Source organism: Manis javanica, chromosome 1 (genome assembly GCF_040802235.1).
Source record: "Manis javanica isolate MJ-LG chromosome 1, MJ_LKY, whole genome shotgun sequence".
Classification (NCBI taxonomy): domain Eukaryota; kingdom Metazoa; phylum Chordata; class Mammalia; order Pholidota; family Manidae; genus Manis; species Manis javanica.
Window position 1 is genome coordinate 46,490,788 of NC_133156.1, and position 17,924 is coordinate 46,508,711.

Here is a 17,924-nt window from a genome sequence, read left to right on the forward strand (position 1 = left end):
GTTTGTAGGTTCTTCTCCCCAGGATGCTACACTGGGCACTCTGTCAGAGCAAAGATCATTGTCACAGAAAGTAATGTGCACATTGGTTAAGACCATGGGCTCTGGTGGCATTAAACAACAAACAGCAACAACAGAAACTTGGGTTCAAGCCCTGCCTATATAATGTATTCATTATGTGAACTTGAACAAGATAATTAGAAACATGGTCACCCCCTTTCCAAAAGAAAAATAAAACTTTTAGGTCTAGAAAGTAAAATTGATAAAATTTAACTCAGTAGTCTTATTTTACTGATAATAAAATGTCAACTCAAGGTTGGTAGATTATTTGCCTAAGGTCACATAAATTGCTGATGTTCAGAGCACCATAGACACAACCATGCTGAGGACACCCTCCCTTTATTTATTTATTTATTTATGTTATCATTAATCTGCAATTACATGAAGAATATTATGTTTACTAGGCTCCCCCCATCATCAAGTTCCCCACAGACAACCCATTACAGTCACTGTCCATCAGCGTAGTAAGATGCTGTAGAATCACTACTTGTCTTCACTGTGTTGCACAGCCCTCCCCATGGCCCCCCCCCCACTATACATGCTAATTGTAATGCCCCCTTTCTTTTCCCCGCCCTTATCCCTCCCTTCCCACCCATCCTCCCCAGTCCCTTTCCCTTTGGTAAATGTTAGTCCACTCTTGGGTTCTGTGATTCTGCTGCTGTTTTTTTCCTTCAGTTTTCCTTTGTTCTTATACTTCACATATGAGTGAAATCATTTGATACTTGTCTTTCTCCACCTGGCTTATTTCACTGAGCATAATACCCTCTAGCTCCATCCATGTTGTTGCAAATGGTAGGACTTGTTTTCTTCTTATGGCTGAATAATATTCCATTGTGTATATGTACCACATCTTCTTTATCCATTCATCTACTGATGGACACTTAGGTTGCTTCCATTTCCTGGCTATTGTAAATAGTGCTGCAATAAACATAGGGGTGCATCTGTCTTCTTCAAATTGGGCTGCTGCATTCTTAGGGTAAATTCCTAGAAGTGAAATTCCTGGGTCAAATGGTATTTCTATTTTGAGCTTTATGAGGAACCTCCATACTGCTTTCTGCAATGGTTGAACTAATTTACATTCCCACCAGCAGTGTTGGAGGGTTCCCCTTTCTCTACAACCTCACAAACATTTGTTGTTGTTTGTCTTTTGGATGGTGGTGATCCTTACTGGTGTGAGGTGATATCTCATTGTGGTTTTAATTTGCATTTCTCTGATGACTAGCGATGTGGAGCATCTTTTCATGTGTCTGTTGGCCATCTGAATTTCTTCTTTGGAGAACTGTCTATTCAGCTCCTCTGCCCATTTTTTAATTGGATTATTTGCTTTTAGTTTGCTGAGGTGTGTGAGCTCTTTATATATTTTGAATGTCAACCCTTTATCGGATCTGTCATTTATGAATATATTCTCCCATACTGTAGGGTACCTTTTTGTTCTATTGATGGTGTTCTTTGCTGTACAGAAGCTTTTTAGCTTGATATAGTCCCACTTGTTCATTTTTGCTTTTGTTTTCCTTGCCCAGGGAGATATGTTCATGAAGAAGTCACTCATGTTTATGTCCAAGAAATTTTTGCCTATGTTTTTTTCTAGGAGTTCCATGGTTTCATGACTTACATTCAGGTCTTTGATCCATTTCGAATTTACTTTTGTGTATGGGGTTAGACAGTGATCCGGTTTCATTCTCTTACATGTAGCTGTCCAGTTTTGCTAGCACCATCTGTTGAAGAGACTGTCATTTCCCCATTATATGTCCCTGGCTCCTTTATTATATATTAATTGACCATATATGTTTGGGTTAATGTCTGGAGTCTCTATCCTGTTCCACTGGTCTGTGGTTCTGTTCTTGTGCCAGTACCAAAATGTCTTGATTATTGTAGCTTTGTAGTAAGCTTGAAGTTGGGGAGCGAGATTCCCCTCAACTTTATTCGTCCTTCTCAGGAATGCTTTGACTATTTGGGGTCTTTGGTGTTTCCATGTGAATTTTTGAACTATTTGCTCCAGTTCATTGATGGTTGTTGTTGGTAATTTGATAGGGATTGCATCAAATCTGTAAATCTGTAGATTGCTTTGGGCAGGATGGCCATTTTGACGATATTAATTCTTCCTAGCCAAGAGCATGGGATGAGTTTCCATTTGCTAGTGTCCTCTTTAATTTCTCTTAAGAGTGTCTTGTAGTTTTCAGGCATCCTCTCTTTTAGAAGAGACATGGCAAGTGTCAGTGCTGCCTGAAGTGCTTAGCAAACTTTGAAGTATCCCAATAAGAATTTAGGCACATCTGCAGAAAAATCCCAGCTTCTGCATCTTATCAAAAATAAAAGTTTCCCTTTTAATTTCTCAGGTTTACCTCAATTTCTTAGGTTAGTTCTTGAATGTAACTATCTTCAACTGCCTGCCTAAAATACAATTTATTTGTGACTTCTCTCAGTAGGCCTACAAACATCTTAAAACACATTCTATTTCTGCATACGTTTCCCTTTGTTCTCTGCATATTTTATGGGTCCATATAGAAGGGATAATATCTATATCTATATTTCCAATTAGTCTACTGCCAAGTATATATAGAATCCTAAATAGGATAAACCAGTAATCAACAACACAATGTCCATCTCAGTATGGTTTATTTGGAAATATCTGTTTGCTTGAAGAAAGAACTTGAGTTTAAATGGGACCAGATGCAAGCAATTAAGCTAGAGTCAAAGTCTGGGGTTCTCTGATCCTCAAACATCAATACTTGCTTCATTCTCCAGTGATATTTTCTGGAGCATTGATATGCAGAAAAGTATACTATAAATGGCAAAACAGCATTTTTCCTGCTGTATGGCAAAACCACAAATACATTGGGCTTGTTTTGTCATTTCAAACTTTAGTGCCAAAGCATGAAGTCTATTAAAGACACTTGCCATATCCATAGAGTGATTTGAACCCTTTTTAAATTTGCTCATCACTGACTTAATGCATAATAACTAGCCGATTAAAATGATTTTAGAATTGGCATATAAAATATGTGATGATTACAGCCATCTTTCCGGAGTGGGAAAAACTCCTGCTGGAGCTACAGCTGGAAAATAATTTGCTGAAAGATCGGCTGAAGCGGGAGGTTCCAGCTCATTGAAACTCAATTTATTGTATGCTTAAATGACTCTTGGAACAGTGGAATATGTAGGCAGTACAACTAGACAAGGCAAATTCATGCTGATAACAAATGTGTAAAATTCCAATACCTATTGGAGAAGTGATAGCAGCCAAAATCCTATACTTGCCAACTAGCAGAAAATGTGAACATGCTGTTACATAATTAACATTTTCCTTATTATACAGGACTGGGTAGTGAGTGTGTAACCCAACACCCACCATCCCCACACACATACAGAATTGCAACTCAAAAAAGCATATGATTAAAGCAAAGCAGTTTCCCGAGAAAATTTTTCATGTGTTCTGTAAAGTTGTGATCTGTTAACCTGTGGTTCTAAGGTGACAGATCTGTAATCATAGATCTCTGTTAATAAGATCAAATGGGTGGTAGCATAGACCTTTTATTTTATACAATTTGCAATGCTGATATTTCAGTGAACTTGCTATTTCTTAACCATTGTATATGTGTAGATAGCATTTGAATATGAATTCTCAAAGCCATACAATGTAATGTCTAATTCAAAATGGCCAGTGACAATTATTAATTAAATATTTTTATAATTTATTTGAGTTCCTACTATTTTTGGCTAAAAAATATAATTGATGATGCTAAACTAATGACAGAGCCATATGGTCCAAAGCTTTCTAGATATTACAAATAGACTTACTAATGTTGCAAATATTTCATACAATAGATAATTGAGGATATATCTGCAAATAAGAATTTTATTTTACTTTTCTTTTTATTATTATTTACTAATAATTAAAAAAATTCTTTGCATTCAGAAAGGTGACCTTACATGTGATATAACTTTGTTCTGTCATTGAACAAAGGATTTAGCACAGATTAAATGCCAAATTGCTTTTTAGTAAATATATCTTGGAATTAGTTAATTTTGTACTTACTTTCTTTGAATCAGTTTATCAAGACTGAAAGACCTCAATGGGCAGACCCTGTTATTCTCTCTTTTTTTCCCTTCTCACTAAATTTAAACACATAGCCAAGGAAATCATCATGATTACTAACTACCCACCATGGCCATGAATTCAATTATTGATATTATCAGTTGCCTCCATAATGATGGTGATTATGGTTAGAATTATCCTCACACTTTTAGAGATTGAAAATAAGGATGTAAAATAGCTAGACAAAAATTCAGACCATAGGTTAATAACTTGTAACTCTACACTACGGTATCATATGGGCTCTTACATAAACTTTTTTTTCAGAAAATTGTTTTATCATATCATTGTCGTCCTCCCCCCCTCCTCCTCTTTATAATGTATTGACTATCTACCGTGGGTCTGATGATTTGCCAAGGTTTCTGTGTGTTATCTTAGGCTAACTCTATCTAGCCCCTATCATCATACCTGCTACCATTCTTCCTCACTGGCCTTCCTCAGACCCTTCAGCCTCACTGGCCTTCCTTCAGTTCCCCAGGTGCCCCTCAGCACCTCACTTAACCTTGAGGATGCTATACCTCAGTATGCATTGCTCTTCTCTTCTAGATCACCCTAATCTTCCTTTGGTAGGCATAAATTATATTACATGTCTTGGCCTTTAGGTTTATGTCATTATGGAAACATTACCTATGTATGTTAAAAAAAACTTAGATTCCCTCCACTTCTCTTTATAATTAATCTTATAATCATTTAATTAGTGCCTATTTTCTCCAGTGGAATGTGACTGAATGATGGTAGTGACTTTGTCTAACTTGTGCATTTATATATCCCCTTTTCATAGGTAGTACAAGGCATAGAGTTTAGTAATCACCTTAAACATATGAACCATCTTATTTAATCACCTTATTAAATCTTACCAAAAGCCCTATCTGGCAAGTATGACTATATCTAGTTAACAAATGGGGAAGTAGACAGGCAGATTACATAAACTGACTATAGCCTGCTTTATACGCAGTAAGGCCAGAATTCTATTATTTCATTTTTGCTTCCAAATTCCAAGATCTAGCTTTGCATCATGGTTACTACATCTCAGAAAAGGCATTTATTCAGCTAACATACAGTGAACATCAGACACTTTGCTAAGTGGTGGAAACTAAAACATAGCTGTCTTCATCCTTGCCTTCAAGTAGTGCAGAGTCTAATGGCTAAAATGGAAAAGGCCAAACATTTTCCTTTAGGGATATACTCCAAATTTTTATTGAAATTCCAAAGCCATTTTCTCTTGCAACACAAAAGAAGACATTCATTTTCAGAGGATATCTGAAAGACTGGAGTAATAAAAAATGGGAGATAGTTTCAGGTTTTATCCGAAATGACAAAAATGAGAGATACATGAGAAAGAGGACTTTAATCACAGTAACATATGATGAGGAAGCTAACCCTCCCACTGTCAGAACAATGACCAGAGAGCATTTCACTGAGAGGTATAGCATTGATCATATGTACTTGTAACCTCTTGTCCATGATGGAATTTGTTGACTCAAGAATACTAAATCAATTTACAATTAGATTATAAAATGGGTGGGTTATTATAAAGTAGACAACAGGTGTGTCTCATTAACATTTTATAACTTTTCATTAACAATAATGGTAACTGAAGATACTAATAAAATATAGCTATCTTTAATTCACATTGTGTCTTTGTATTTCAAAGTGTTGCATCTATTAAGTTTTGGAATTCACATTTTATGTCTGAGCTCATTCTAACCTTTATAACTGCCATCTTACAGCCTGCTTCCTCTCATCATTACAACAAGATTTCAGAAAGACCCAGGGTGCATTTTATTTTATTTTTTAAATGACAAAATTACTATTTAATATTCTTCTTTTAACATTAAAAACTTGTTTAGGATTAAAAGTGATACACCCTCTTCATCCCATATCACTTCAATTTTTACTTTCCTTCACAAGGGTTAGATTTGTTTTCTTGTGCATTTCTTATGTTTTCCATGGTGTTTTACAGTGCATTTACAGAAAATCACAAGCATTTATAGTTTGGGTTTGGGGTGTGTTTGTATATGGGTACAGGTGGATTTCTGTATGTCTTTACATAAATGGTCTTAAATAATGGTTCTGTAATTCTTTTCCATTTAAATTATCTTTTGAAGAAATTCCATAGGACAGATAGATACATAACATAGATTGCTATACATGTACTTCGAACCTATCATGTCTTAGAGACAACAGTTTGTTTAAGCATCACTCTATTCATTACTCTATTCACAGACTTTAGAGTGTCCTTTTTTACACAAGTAATAAACATAGTGAACATTTTGTATCTGCCTAAGGTCTAAGTATATCTCTAATAGAAATGTACATACAGAATTGTAGGAATAAATAAAAGGAAATAATATACTTTAAAATTTTTGATAGAGACCATAAGTTGGTTTCTAAGTATACCAGGAAAATGTATTGCCCTACATCGGTGTTAGATATTTTCACTCTTTCAGATATTTCATTGTTTTAATTTGCATTTTTCAGATAATTTATGAGCCATTTGTATTTCTCATTTTAAAATTCCTTGTTCACATACAATTACATATTTTTATTAGATCAATCATTATGCTATTGAATTTTAGATATGTGTGTGTGTGTGACAGAGAGAGATATTACCACATGTGTGAGAAAGGGAGAGGGAAATGTTGCATATATTTTATTTTATAAACTTACTTTCATTAACTTTGCTGCCACATTGCTCAGTACGGGGGCTGATAAATTTTCCAGTAATAAGATTATTTATCGGATATTGAATATTATGAGAGTGAATGCTGAGCTATGTTCTTCAGATCTATCTGTACTTTTCATTAAACTCTTCCAGATAGGAAATGATATTTACACTTTATAGTCATGAAAACTGAGGATTGATGAGATGATGCAATTTACTGAAATTCAAACATTAGAAAATAAAAGGGTTAGAATTACTGTGAGGTATGCTGGCTCTCCTCATTACAGTGTGCTACTGATATCTATATAGATCATAATATCTTTGTCTACAGCTGTATGAGATCATTTAAATTATGCCAAATACTATGCCTTCACATGGTACTGACCTCAATTGCCTCAGTGAGTAAAACTCCAAGGAAATTGGCAATAGGGTGAATTTTTCTTGGTATGTAGCAGAGTCTATAGACTAAACAATATGTTACAAATATGCCTTCATTTTCCTTCCAGCAGTAAAGAAAATAGTTACATAAACATGGGTCCACCTCTACTTGCTATTTTCACTTACCATAAGGTTAAAATGTGAGATATTTTGCTTCATATATTGCACAATCCATTACATTCAAACTCAATGTAGTCTTTGGAGGTGATTCATTATGCAATTTAATCTAATATTGAAAATCCCAACACAATGCAGAACAAACCACAAACTTGCAATGAATTTTAACTAATACATCTTGCTTAATGTGTGTGCTGATATACCCAGCACATCAAATGGAGTTTGTCAGGCATTTATTTGATTGTTAGGAAAACTATAAATAGTCCAAGTGTTCAGCATATTTTCAGATATGAAAAGTATTGTTCAGTTTGATTTGACACCACTGAGATTTGACAGTGGGCTATATCTGCATCAGAGTAGCTAAAATAAGTCCAACCATGATGGGAAATTTCTAACATGGTCATGACACTGACTCCTATTTGATTAAGAAGACTGAAAGGAAAACTCCTCCCCAAACTGACCTTTCTCAGATTAATTCCTCGCATCCAATCTTGGTTGTTTCCTCTGTCATTCTCTAGTATTAATTCCCTGTACAATATGGCTGAATGCATATGAACTTGTCAGCCTCGTTTTGTAGAATTAATTAATGGTTATTGGGTGTATGAATTTCAACAATGTGTAATACATTTACTGGAGTAAAATATTTTTGTAACATACTGTTCAGTGCATATATATATTTCAGGAGGCACATGACTATATGTGTGCATGTGCATTATATGTAGTATGTGTGGCAGATATAAAGGACTAATCCAGAAATATAGAAAAAGAGGTAAACCACTTTTCTCAACCAAAGTATGATAGGACAGATATGCTATTATTTTTTTTAAGGGTAAACCAGGTTCAAATTAAATGTCAAGCATGATTTTGTATTCAAAATTTGAAATATGTGATTGTCCTTAGAGAAAAACTTAGAACACATGTCTTCTTGCCAAATTTGTATTTGTGTAATAGTGAGCTATAAGGTTATAGATCACTTTGTGGCAGAATGCCATCCCATAAACTGCTTGGTAAAACTACTAAAAACTTTAAGTTGAAATACATTTATCTCAGGAGTTTGAATTTCTATACAAAATGAAAATTCACTGGAATCTCTTAGTTCTTAAAAAAGAAGGAGAGCAAATTCTAAATTATGTTTATTTCCACATTTCTTGCTTTAACTGCTGCAGACATAAATGCAAAATGAATGTTGACATATTTGTTTAGCATCCCTGAACAGATTAAACTGCTTTAGAAGTTCTTCTGTAATCAGGCTTGAAAAATAGAAACTAGCATTCACATCCCTAGACAGATTAAATTATTTCAAAAGTTTCTCATTAATCAGACATGAAAAAAATTATTAAAGTAGCAGTAGATTCTTTGAAAAATACTTGACATTTTGCTATAAGCTTTTTTGTAGTTTTATCATATAATACCATTTTTTTGTCATGCACGTACAAAATATTAAGTGTATAACTTGTCTATATTCTCTATCAGTGAGTTGCAAAGTAGGAACATACATTGATCCACTGTGAAGCATAGTGTATGTATATAAAGAACACTGTGGTTGATTGTAGAGTTGTTAACTACTTATGATGTGCCTTTGGCAAATAAAATGGAAAGGAAATAAGATTTTTAAAAATTACAACTTTGTGCCAGATGAATGCAAGTATTTGAGTGTTATGCTTCATAATAAATCTGTAAGTTTAATAGTGTTATACCCATTTCAGAGATGCGGAAACTGAACTTCAAAGATATTTGCCTTGTCTCATATCATAGCTATTGAGTAGTGGAGACAACATTCAGTATAGACCTATCTCATGCCAGGGGTCCTGTTCCTCTTATTTTGTGCTCTCTGACTCCAGTTTACTCCTTTGTAACATGAAGGGATTGGATTATATTATTAGTAATTTTAGATTCTTGGCAACTCTCGTGTATATGGGTCTGTGATTCTGCATTTGGTTATATCTCCCCTGAGAATTTCTTCTATTTCAAATGTTAACTTCTAGAATTGCCCATGGCAAATTGTTGATCAGATTCTTTAATGGCATTTGAAATACCAATTTTTGAATATATTACTAAAATATTAACTGCATTGACAGGAAGGGAAAAAAGTATAATTTACATAAAGGTAAAATTTATTCAGAAAATAAGCCACAAAGCAATTTTTGCACACTTATTAAAATTCTTGACATTACTTATTTAAAGTTACCACTTTATCAAAACCTTAGCAAAAAGTGATATATGTATATGTCGATAATAGTATGTGTATGTCCATAAAAATCCCATTGCTGACATAATGATTTAAAGTGGACATTGTACTGCTTACATAAAATTGGCCACATTGTTAGGTTAATAAGAACATGTATTTTTGTTGATAAATGAAGACAATGTTTCTGTAACTTAAGCTTATTTAAAAGATCTGTAACATAATTAATTGGGTTTGTTTCTGCCTTAGTTTTTAATTTAAAGATTAAAATATCTCCTACCATTATTATATCTCTTGGATCTGTAAGGGATTAAGTCTCCTATGCTTCTTAATTTTTAAAAAATTGATTTTAAATTTGACTTTGATATTAAATATAATTGTCAGTAGGAGATGCTGCAGAAAGTGCTTTGAACAAGATTAATGCAATTCTATATTTATTATTCCTGCCTTGAGCATAAAATCCAAAACTCCGTGATGACAAGTACTATCTTAGAACACACTTTTTAATACATCTATTTTGAGCTATTTCATAGTTCTCAAAGTATGAGTATTAAAGTAGTAATCTAATTCAAAGTCAAAGTCTCACAGGTAAGAACCCAAACTATTTTCATAGAAGGCAAAAATCAGAAGTGGTATAGATAAACTTGGATTCAGCTCAGTGTATCTCTTGAGCTTTCCAAAGCAAATGATTAATTAAGAAAATCTGGGCTTGATGGTACACTATAATAATAAAATACACTATATTTTTCAGTTTCAATTCCTCCCTTGGAACTTACTTGGGGTCGTTATTTTGCTTGGAGGATAGTTAGATTTTTAATTTATTTTTTATTTCTCTTGTCTGCTGTATTAGGTGAGATTCTTTTGGTTATAAGCAGCAGATACCTCAGTCAGACTAGCTTGTGCTGAAAGAAAAAGACAAAAGATAGAATCTACTAGAAGAAATAGGCCTCATCTTAATCAAAACTCATCTCTTCTTAACCAAAAATGGAGAAGTGCAATTCTTCCTGCAAAAAAAAATGAGCCAAGAACTGGAATGGCAAACAGGTATTTTTGTCTCTCTGGTGCCGCATGTTCTCTCTCTACTTTTCTGTGGACACATGCTCACTGCACTCTCTACGCATTGGCATTCTCTGCTGTGGCCTCCTGGTTTTAGGGAAACATAGATTCTCATCACTACATAGAATCTCTTAATTCTAATTCCAAATAGGGTGAATGATTCAGTTGTCTGTGGCAAAGGCTGGTCGGAAAAGAATGTAGCTATTCATTCAGCAGGAGTGTTAGGATCAAAACCAAAGCAGGAGACTTGGGGGCAGTAGATGTGGGTAATAAGGGAGGGAGACAAGATTGTGGATAATAAACAGTTCTAAGTAAAAAAGACATGGACCTAAGAAACACACAGAAATATATCCAATTCTCATTCTAATAGTATTCAGTTATCTCCATAGTTTAATTCTAAGAATTCCTTGAACCAAAAATTTGCATTATAGTAATAAGTTGTAGACATATGCACATCTCATTCAGGTCAATAATCCTCAAAGGCTTTCAATATTTTGAATTTTTTTTATAAAATTTACTTCTGTGGAATTTAGGAGTTCTGAATATGTTAACATAAATCCCATAACCATTAACAGAAGCTGATATGCATAATGTAATCTTAAAATTTTCTGAAATAATTAAGAAAAATTAGAGGTCAATGGCAACAAAATATAATTGAAAGAATAAAAAAAATAGCAATAATATCCTGTACACTATATAGAACAGATAAGAAGTTTGCTTTTACTTGGTTTTTATGGATGTCCTAAAATATTTTTCAAGTTGAATCCAGAGGCACTGGCATGGATCACCCATGCTTTAAAGGAAACTTTCTATTTTTCATAATTGGAAGGAGAAGAGCAAAAATCCAACCTGGATTTGTCCAGCTCCCTCTTACCTCTTGAGACAATCAAAATGCTTCCAGGACCTTCATAACAGGCAGAATACTGCCAGATGAAAACATCTGCAGGATCCCACTTTCTCATTTTAGCTGCCTGCTTTGAGGAGACAGCTCCGGTGCACTTCCCATTTTCTATCCCGTGAGTTTCTCACTCTGAGGAAGTTGTGGGTCAAAAAGGAATCCAGCCCTGAGAGATAACAAAGGCATGATAATAGTGTTTGGATGATTGAATCAGAACTCATTGCATATTATAACATCTTCCCCAACTACTCAATTTAAATTTTGAATCGGAAACAAAATGATAATAAGTGTGCTTTATTTTTCCCTTTTAACCTTAAGTGGCCAGAACCAAACATACCTTAATGGCTTCATCTTAAAATGCCATTAAAAAGCAACAGGCTTCTAACTCAGTAGTTGTCCAATGATGAGATACTTCTCAAAAATGAAATTGTAAGTCCTAGTGTCAGGAAAAAATATGATTATGTAGGGTAATTTATTTATTTTTTTCTTTTCCTGACACCTGCAAATAATTCTGAATAGCATTTTTTTCTAACTTGAATGAAGTATCTTTCTCCTTTAAAAAAAATAAACATGTTTAGCACCTGAAATTATTATCTTGGCCTCTGGCTGAACAAGTCCTCAATTCTACCAGCAAGAACATGGGATAATTCCCTGTGTGATGTGTGCAGTATCCTGACTGTAACTGGACATCACCACGTGAATGAAATATGAGAAAACATTTGGCTGTTTTGAATAATTAAGTCCTACCCATCTACACAATGCAAATCCCCTCAATAGGGTTCTCCTTCTATCCATGAACCACCCCCTTGGTAGTATGTGAAAACAAATCTATCTTGGCCAAATTCCTGTCTTCTTTCACACCAGCATCTTGGTGAAAGAGATAATACAGACAAAGCCAGGTCTGCAGACATGCTATGAGCAAGTCAGAAAAGGTGGTTAAATTCAGGACAGTTTGAACGAGGGAGAAAAGGAATTCTTATAAATCCCTGTAATTCATACAGTATCACCAAGTTGGAAGGTCAAATTAACTTAAAAAAAAAAATCTAGTCAAAATTCCTTGCTTTTACAAACAAGGAAACTAAAAAGTGAAGGGACGAGACAATTGTCACCTCCCGTTTCCTCCTCTGTGCCCTGTTTCTCTGGTGAACTGTTTTGGTTACATCTGTATACAGATTTGGGCAAAGTCCAAAACTAGACTTCTCTAAGGTCAATTTCTCTTAGTTATTCTGAATTATGTCTTCCTTATTTTCTTCCAAGTGGGAATCATAACATTCAAAGAAGTAGTGGAATTCTTCTCTTTGCATTGAATAAAGGCTCCCAGTTAAAGTTATGTTTCCCTGTTTCCTAATACGAAGTCAAACTAAAAGGGAATTTAGAAAAACTTGCAGGCTTTTTGTTTGACCCATTCATGTTCCAAAATATTGTGCAGTACTGGGACTTTACTTATTACTTTCTTTTTTAATAGCACTTAGTAATATTAAAGCCGAGCCCTGATGGTCATGAATAAAAAACTCAACCACCCTTGAGCTATATGAAAGGAAATTTGATACACAGAATTATCTTGTCTCCCTGGTGATTCTTTTAACTTTTCCTTTAGTGATGCTTTCATGGAAACACCAATTTATCTTTCAGTTTCTATAGCATGCATAAAAACTAAGTCAATAGGCATTTATCTAATTCAAATAAACTAACATTATAACACAATGATATTTTCTAGAACACTTTCCATGAGTTTGTTTTTCCTTTGATGTAAATTCTTTTGGAATGACTATATTACATGATTAAATTTGTGTTCATTTCTTTAAATTGAAAAATTAAATAAAAGTCCCTAATATAAAAGTGCATGACTATTCCTTTGCAAGAACTATAAATCAAGTGTTTATAAAACAAACATATATTAGACATTTGAATCCATTATAGAAATTTCATACCCCAATAATTGATTTTTAAAAATGAGCATTTTATTAAAATCAACACTAGTTTCATGAAGACATTCCTGAAAATTTATAAGTCTTCACTAAGATTTATTTCTCTCACCTCCTAGAAAAAAGCTATTGCAAAACTCCCAAGTCTTTATATGGCATCCTATAAGCCAGACGTACAGGTTGTCTGATTCTAATCGTGACTGTTTTTAAATGAAAGCTTTCTCCAGATGTACTAAAGGAAACAGTAATCAAACCCAAGCCTCACCATCTCTAATATATGCCACTCCATTGGAGATTTTTCCTTTGAATTCTTAATTTAAAAAATATTTTAATGAGAGGCAGCCTGAGTGTGAAGCTGTCGTTCTACCCTCATCCTTGATGTATACCAAAAAAAGGAGAGATTTCACTTTTAAAAGAAGCTCCAGTTTCTTGAGACATTTGTATTCAAACATGACTGTCTCTTTCTCCTTGCTTCTCTTGGGAGAACAGTTCTACTCTTCAAATGAAAAAGAAATAATAAAACACATCAGGAACAGCGGACCTCAGACCTAACGTTTCTCTCCTTGTCTTGGAATGTTATTTCCATATAGAAAGCTACTCTAATGGGACACTTGTAAATGGCAGGGAATTTAGTCCTTGTGGGGTCCTCTCCAGAAATTGGATTTTTGCTTAAGCAAACAGCAAACCATGCATCGAGGGAAAAGCTATTTGTTTGGCTGCCTGTTGAAAAGCCTTACAAAAATAAAATTCTGTCTGCTCTGACCGTCGAGTCAATCAGCATACATTGAAAACAAAATCCAGTTGCTTGTGTAAGATATCAGACAAACTCTTTCATATAACAGTTAATCTCAAATACACTTTAATGATATTTTTCTTGATTACCCTTTTCTTAGACATAATGGCTTTTGCATTTACTTTCACATTAAGGAAGGGTAAAAGGCTTATACAAGCTTCCAACTTCTACCTCGTCTTTTGAGGGGTTATTTAGAATCTCTGCTGTTCAAATACAAGCAAATTTATACTAAGGAAACTTAATCTTCAGTTTACGACATTTAATAATGTCATTCAAAATGCCTTATGACAACATGTTTGCCTTCTTAAATCAGATTTAGTTACTAAAAGATCCTTATAATTTACATGAAAAATGTTTCATAATCTTATCTTTTGCTTCATAATCTAAGTATCAGGCATTCTCCTGTACAGAGAGATACTTTTCTTCTCTAAGCAAGTATCCGCCCCCTAGAACAACCAAAATCTCTTCTAATGTCTCCAAAGTGCCTTCTAAAGGATGAGAGGACATATCTCCACTTTTAGGGATGTGAATGATAAAGGTGATTCTTAAGAGGGGACAGACCAGCTTATACATGCTGACATTTTGGTGTGCCCTTTGCAGTGAGTAGAGCTTCTCGCTGTATTGCTCAGAAGCAGCTTTACTACACTAAAACGTCTTATGTTAACATTTTGTAACGTAAGAACCCCCTTTCCACTCACAGGTTTATAGTTAAATATCAATTAAAAAAATGAATGTGTCTCCCTGCTTTTTCCTTCTTGTCACCTCCCAACCTATGAACACTTATAATTTCAGTGTAACCACCATTCTACACTTTGAGGAAAAGTATAGAACAATGACAGCTTTCTAATAAATGTATCCATGACTTAGGAAGATGGAAGAGTGAACTCTCTCCCATAATTCCAGGAATGATATTCTCAGGTGGAAATCTTTGTCAGTAAAAAGTGTTAGAATCCATATTATTTAAAACTACTGTGACTCATTGCCAAGAAAACATTGCTAAGCCAGTTTTGTGCTTGATGTTCTTGATGAGCCCATAAATAAACAATATAGATATTTTATAATAGTTTGTAATATTTATTCACTATAAAAGCTCATTGTTTTTCATTGAAGTTGTCATATATGACTCAATAAACAGGCAAAAAACACAAAAGGTATACAGTGGAATGTATGTTCAACATTATAGCAAGAGCCATAGTTTGAATTAAATTAGGGAGAAAACATTCAGGCTGCTTAATTTTTCCTTTCCTCCATAAGAATAAGTGATATCAAGCCAAAGTATACACATACTGAGTAAGAAATTTGAACAAATTATCTTATTGACTGGCATTTCCAAATTGCAAATATTCTGCTCTAAGCTGTATAGAATATAATAAGAATTGTTACCCTTGTTTTTGAAGTTGCAATTTTATTTCTTAGTTAAAATGTGTAAGCAACAATTGATTTCAGAAAAGTTGTATGGTTAACAAAGCAGTGAGTGACATTTGTTTAGGAATTTTTATTTGTAATTATTGGATTTATAGTTCTTATAGAGAAACGTGCATTTTCAACAGTATAAATAATGCTGCAAAAAACATCCTTTTATATTGCCAATTTTCTTCAAAATTAAATCTAAGTAAAGTGGTAACTAAGTCAAAGAATATAATCATATTTTGGGCTTTTCATATATTTATCAAATCACCTTCAAAAAATATTCTACCAATTTATACTTCCATCAACTGATAGGAAAAAAAAACAATAACATTTAACAATCTTTGCCAAATGGGCAAAGTAATCTCATTATTATTTTAATTTGAATAAATTTATTATCATGTAGTTTAACCTTTTAATATGTTTAATGGATAATTGTATTGTTTTCTGTAGATAATTTCCATGCATGATTCATTTGCATTTTAATTGGGAGATTTTTCTCTCATTTTAGCTTACTGTGTTTTCTTTTCTTGATTTGAAACCATTATTTATAAGTTATGATGGCTTTTTATTGCATGTATTATTTCAAGTTATTTTATTGCCATTTCATTTTCTACTTTTTTTTAAGTATAGGAGTTTGATATTTGTATATAAGAATCATACTGAAATTTTCCTTTAAAACTACTTGAATAATTTTTGTAACATGTGCAATAGTTTTATCAGTTACAGTCATTTCCCACTTTGTTACTTGAATTAAAGTATTCTGGAGAGATAGCTGCCACATAGTAATAGTTTACTTAATGACATAATTGAATCTTTAAAATAATGAGCTAAGAATATCATCTGAGTTTTATATAGGAGCAAATACAGTTTCTAATTAGAACTATTGAAGCTGGGTTTGAGTGAACATTTTTATAATAATAAACTTTTATAAATTTTGAAATCATATTTAAAGTGTAGAAGCGAAGTGAAGCATTTAGCTATTAAACCAATTACAAGATGTTCGGATTCACTATTCAATATTATCCAGTCTTTTCAACTTGCATTTGGAACACGACTCAAAATTGTAATATTTCAAGTATTTTTTCTGTAGACCATGTCTAGATCCTAGTTTCAAACAATGCTATCAAGAGTCCATGTCTTTCCAATTTCCCATTTTGCTTTCTTTTATTTTGACTTGATTGTCAGGCAAAGTCTTCCCATAGGGGACTAAGACAGCTGCCATCACCTCCAGTTTATATTCCCACAACTGAGAATCCTCAGTAGAAAGAGAATCTTCTGAACAATTCTAGCAAAAGTTTTGTGAATAGTTTAATTCATCTACCTTGTGTTGCTTTCCTACATCTGCACCAGTCCCTTGACTACAGGGGTGCAAATTTCTCATTATTCAATCTGAATCACATGCCTGCTCTCACTCAAGAGTTCAAAGTGGAATGTCTCTTTTTTGCATACCTTTTTCTCTTTTCTTGATTTGAAAACATTCTTTATCAGTCACAATGGCTCTTTGTCATGCTATTATTTTTAGTTTATTGCCTTTTCCCTTTGTACATTTTTGAAGTATAGGAGTTTAAAATGTAAATATAAGAATCTTACTGAAATTTTCCTTTAAAACTACTTGAATTAATTTTGGCAATATGTGCAATAGTTTTTTTAGTTACAGTGATTTCCCAATCTGTTACTTGAATTAAGGTATTGTTGACACATAGGTGTCACATAGTAGTCATGATATCTGACTCATTGTCCCACTCAGACATTTGTTGAGTCAGACCTGAGAAGCCAACTGGTTCCCTAATGCAGAAAAACAAGGTGCTGTTTCATGAAGAGTAAATGTGTAAAAGAGATATTCCTTACAAATGTGTATGTTTATATATATTTTTTAATTATCCCAAGCTTCATCTCTTCTGTATTTTTAAAGTTGCTTATAGATAGATCAAAGTACAGGAATTATATTTACCAATTAAGTATCATCATTAGATTTGGTGGGTCATTTTCACTATTTTGAATCTTTATGGGTCATATCTTCAAATTAGAGTCATATGCAAATACAGCAGAATTAGCATAGAATTAATGTCCTCATTTACTTCATCTAGAAAATGTTGGTGGTGCAAGGGTAAGTTCACACAAACTTAGAAGTGGAGCTATACACCACACCACTAGAGAATTTTCTCCAGGTTGTCACCTCTCTTCATCAAGATGCTCGAGGTGTTAGTACCAATTGTAAATCTATTTAATTACATAGATGCTGCTTCATCATGTCCCGTAAGAATATCATGAAATACGTTGTTAAATG

At 33.6% G+C, this 17,924-nt stretch overlaps 1 long non-coding RNA gene across 11 annotated transcripts in view; it reads left to right on the top strand.

The window, feature by feature from the left end:
- The window catches only part of LOC140848003 (uncharacterized), a 1,137,778-nt gene that overhangs the window by 37,453 nt on the left and 1,082,401 nt on the right, over positions 1-17,924 (top strand). For 4 of the 11 annotated variants that reach the window (XR_012128542.1, XR_012128523.1, XR_012128481.1 and 1 more), the window contains one exon: positions 10,406-10,599. The exons of the other annotated variants lie outside the window; for them this stretch is intronic. This is a non-coding gene — a long non-coding RNA (uncharacterized lncRNA). The remainder of the gene's footprint in view (positions 1-10,405; positions 10,600-17,924) is intronic. 11 annotated transcript variants of the gene reach the window in all.